Source organism: Lates calcarifer, unplaced genomic scaffold (assembly GCF_001640805.2).
Source record: "Lates calcarifer isolate ASB-BC8 unplaced genomic scaffold, TLL_Latcal_v3 _unitig_5311_quiver_2312, whole genome shotgun sequence".
In the NCBI taxonomy this organism is placed as follows: Eukaryota; Metazoa; Chordata; class Actinopteri; family Centropomidae; genus Lates; species Lates calcarifer.
In genome coordinates, this window is record NW_026117442.1 from 16876 (window position 1) to 21763 (window position 4888).

General features: G+C 40.6%; 1 long non-coding RNA gene across 1 annotated transcript; it reads left to right on the plus strand.

Annotated features, from left to right (window-relative positions):
• The first annotated feature begins 2022 nt into the window (after positions 1-2022).
• Positions 2023-2404, plus strand: LOC127140879 (uncharacterized). The gene is made up of 3 exons (XR_007811380.1): positions 2023-2066; positions 2178-2246; positions 2347-2404. It is a non-coding gene; the product is annotated as an uncharacterized LOC127140879 (long non-coding RNA).
• Positions 2405-4888: the final 2484 nt, after the last annotated feature.

Below are 4888 nucleotides of genomic sequence, written 5' to 3' on the forward strand. Positions count from 1 at the left end.
CCACCCAGAAACCAACCAGTTGTCTAGAGCTAAGGTTATTAGTCAATTAGTAGATTGTCAGAAAATTAATTGTACCAATTTTGATCATTAATTAATTGTCTAATTTTTTTAGTCATAAGTGCCAAATAAATTCATTTGTACCAGCTTCTCAGATGTGAATATTTGCTGGTTTTTCATCCTAACATTATATACACCGAGCTATCAACTGATTATTGAAAGAGAAAGTAATCAATTATTTTGTATTAAGTATAATTTAATGCATGCAAATTATTTTATAGTTTTATTGCATTGTGGAACTTTTATTCAGTGATGTGTGAAAGTTACTGTGGTAACAGTTGATGGTATGTTATGTATGTGAGCAGACTTCTAAAGGTTGTATATGTTTCTACCTTCAGACGCAGCAGGACACCTGGACAGCGCTTCTTGTTCCTGTCCCCCAGCCGCTCCATCATCCCTCAGGTGGTCCTCCATAAGGTCCCGGCGGCAGCAGCCTCCGCAGAGCTTCACCTCTCACCTCTCTCTCCCCTCCTGCCTCCTCCTCTGGCTCTTCTCCCTTTTCTCTCTCCTCTCCAAGCTCCTCATCCTCTGCTCTCTCTTCATTCTGGACTTGTGTTGAGGTATCAGACCATCCTCCTAAGCTCATCCTGAGGAGGGACCCTCAGCCTCCCCCTGAGCCTGCAGAAGCACCCCCCAGCAGATGCCTCTGCCTCCCTCTCTGGCTCTTCTCTCTCTTCGCTCCCCTCGCCTTCTCTCCTCTCTCCTCTCTCCTCCTCCTCTTTCTAGCTCCTCGTCTCCGGACCAACCTGAGCCACCCATCAGCTGTATTTCATTCTCTCTGTGCTTTGATTTTTTGCGCTCCTGGTCTAGGTGCTCGTCTCCGGACAAACCCGAGTCACCCCCTGAGCCTGCAGAAGCACCTCCAGCAGATGCCTCTGCCTCCTTCTCTGGCTCTTCTCTCTCTTCGCTCCCCTCGCCTTCTCTCCTCCCTCTCCTCTCTCCTCTCCTCCTCCTCTTCTAGCTCCTCGTCTCCGGACCAACCTGAGCCACCCATCAGCTGTATTTCATTCTCTCTGTGCTTTGATTTTCTGCGCTCCTGGTCTAGGTGCTCGTCTCCGGACAACGAGTCGCCCCCTGAGCCTTCCAAGGTGCGCCCCCCTGGACCACCTGAACCACCCAGTCAGCGTTTGGAGGTGCGCCCCCCTGGACCACCTGAGCCAACCAGTCCACCTGGGTTGTTTGGGAACCAGCCTGAACCGCAGTGGGTGAAGGATGTCCGGTCCTTCATGGAGAGGAGGGAGCCATATGATTCCATGGGGTGCAAAAGGACCATTAAGGCTGAAGGTAGGTCTCCAGGTAAGCCAGAGTCATTACGTCGTTATCATTACACATTTTAATTTCCTTACATTTTTTGTGAATGATTTTGTATTGAACTTGTGTGATTTGCTTTGAATTAGTTTGAATTGAATTGATTGAGGGGCCATGCAGCGTGAGAATGGTGTTCTTGTTGCTGCACCATGACTCAGGCAGGGTGTCTGCACAGAGCGAGTGTGATCTGGGAGGGATAGCGTGAACCTCCAACGTGTTTCGACCTCCCAGTGAAGCTGCTCTGTGACAGAGAAAGAAAAGGATGGCGACACCATGTCAAGGAGGTTCACATGTCTGTCGACGCCCACCCTAGACCGACAAGAGTCTGCAGTGACAAGGGCCTCATGGCAGGGGTCAGCTGTAGAAAGTTAGCATGTAGGTAGCATGTGTAGTTATGCTAGAGAAGAAATTATTACAATAGGGAAGAAATCATTTAGGAAGAGAAGGGAGAAGAGAAGAGGAAGGAAAAGGTAAGATGTACGACAGGGAGGAGAGGAGGAGGAGTCCTTCAGAAGAAGAAGGTAAGTCTTTCATGTTATTATCAGATTTCATGCAGTTATGAATTATATCACTGTTTATCTGATTTCTAAAGTTTTTAGCTCAATCTGCTTGTCTTCTGTTTTTCTTTTAGAGAGATGACGAGAGAGGAGAGAGAGAGGAGGTGGAGGGCAACATGACATGTAAACCCTCTCATATAAAAGGTAAACATTTCATGTTATTATCAGATTTAATGTAATGATGAATGATACCTGAGTTTACCTGATTTCTAAAGTTTTAAACTACAACCTGTTTGTCTTCTGTTTTTCATTCAGAGAGATGATGACAGAGGAGAGGAGAGGAGGTGGAGGGCAACATGACATGAAAACCCTCTCATCTAAAAGGTAAACATCCATTTATCTACTGTTATTACCTGATTTTATGAAGTTCATTATTTGAAGTTTTTAACTGTTATTCCCTTTTGTCTGTCATTTATTTCTGCAGAGGGGAGGAAAGGGTTTTTTTTTAAAGAGAAGAGGAGAAGACAGGCTGAGGAGATGAGAAAAGAGAAGAGAAAAATCAGAGTGGAGGAGAGGAGAGGAGGTGGAGGGCAACATGACATGTAAACCCTCATCTAAAAGGTAAATATCCATTTATCTACTGTTATTACCAGATTCTAAGTTCATTTAATTCATTATTTGAAGTTCTTAACTGTTAATCCCTTTTGTCTGTCATTTATTTCTGCAGAGAGGAGAAAAAATGAGGGAAGAGACATGAAAAAAGGAAAAAAGACAGAGAGGGGAGGAGAGGAGAGGAGGTGGGAGGGGCAACATGTCGTGTAAAACCTCTCATGTAAAAGGTAAATATTTCTTGTTGTTATCAGATTTCGTGCAGTGATGAATTATTATACTTCTGTTTACCTGATTTCTACATTTTTTGTTTTTTGTCTTTTTTCTTCTAGAGAGAGGAGAGGAGGTGGAGGACAATATGAAAAGTGAACCGTCACCATCAAAAAAGAAAAACATCTGTTTATGTCATACTGTCTACATGATACACAGGAAGAATCCATCTGTTCACATTTATTCCACTGAAAATGTAACTATTATCCCCCCATCTGCATTTTTTAGAAAGAGGAGAGGAGACACGATTGAGGAAGAGAGGAGGAGACGAGAAAAGGAAAGAAAAGAGGAAAATCAGAGTGGAGGAGAGGAGAGGAGGTGGAGGGCATTATAAAGTGGAAACCCTTTCATGTAAAAGGTAAACATCCATTTATCTAATGTTATTATCAGTTTTTTATCAAGTTCATTATTTGAAGTTTTTAACTACAACCTGTTGTCTTCTGTTGTTTGTTTAGTGAGATAATGACAGAGGAGGTGGAGAGGAGGTGGAGGACATTACGAAGAATGAACACTCCACATATAAAAGGTAGGAAGCTAATGTCTCTGAAAGCAGCTTAACTTCCCTGTAATAACTTGAGACTGGTCTGAAAAGTTGTTCTCTTCTTGTGTTTTCCTTTTCAGCCAAGAAAACTCTGACCTGCCACTTCACAAACTACAAGTGAAACATGTTTCTACCAAAGATTTTTCTCATGTTCAAACTGTTCGAAAACAAGTGTTTGAAATACAAAGTGACAACAAAAAGTGTGTTTGTGATTACATTTATAAAGACTTGTGACTTGATTGAGATTATTGTAATACTGATTATAGTGATTACTGATATTGATTTAGATTACTGTCAACAGTTTTTATTGGAACTACTTTCTTCTTCTTCTTCTTCTTCTTCTTCTTCTTCTGATAGATAGATAGATAGATTAGATAGATAGATAGATAGATAGATGACTTTATTCATCCCCAAAGGGAAATTTGGTTGTCACAGTAGTCCGTATGTGAATGCACAAAAACGGTACATAGAATAATACAATGGTATAAAATAGAATATAACAGTATATAGTGCAAATGGCAGCAGCAGCAGAATACAACAATAAAGGTATAATATGCATGATAAATGATAAATAAAGAAGAAATAGTCATTTACCTGAGGTCATTTTACAGCCAGTTGTGTACAACAACACAGTGTTATGGAGGTTTACATAAGTAAATGATTTGAGTATTTCATCCACATACTCACAATTTATTTACATTAATTACATGACCACAAAGAAGTGATTTAAGTGTATTACAAAGGTTAAATGAAGGTAGTTTTATTTGTTGAAGACACTGCATATAAACAATTATTTATAAAATAATTATTATAAAAAGCATCAGTCATTCTTTATTGAAATTGTTATTTTATAGCAATTATAGCAATTTGATAAATGTTACAGAATCCATTTTCTGATTTTTCTAGCATTTAATATTCTTCATCACAAATCACACAACTAAAATACAATACTAGTAAACTGTTTATTTTGTCAATATTAAACAGTGTGAAATCATCCCTGAAATTGAGAGGCTCAAGTGAAATCTCAGCTGCCATCTCAGCACCCACTGATATAGAAATGTTTGCCTTTTTGACAAAGTATGACTGAATGCTCATTCAACTGTGTGCTATTCCATAAATATTTCAATCTGTACTCACCAACATGAACTTATCAGAAATGCTAAATTAACATGTTAACAAGTTAAGACTGTCATTGATATGTCAGTGTCAATAGTGCCATACTCTTCCAGACAAATCCACTGCACCCAACACAGAGCTGGAATAGTGCTTTTCAACATCCTACATCCAACACAGTCTTTAGCAAAGTCAAAGCTGAGGAAGGCTGCTGCCCTCAGTCTGTGTGACCCAGGTGAGCTGTATGTGAGCAGAGGGTCCCATGGAGCTGACAGTGTCTTTGTAAATTGTTGTTTAAGTCATTTACGAGATGTAGAAGTGATTTGGGGTGTACCAGCAGCAGTAAGACAGTAGCTTTCAAACACTTCAAAAGTATAGTGCAGTGTTGGGGGGTACGCAAGGTTGAGGGCATAAATCAGCTGCATAAGCAGCGTGCAAGCTTTAGCAGTATTGCCACATCCTTGCAACATCTCCTTGCCTTCAACAAGGATGG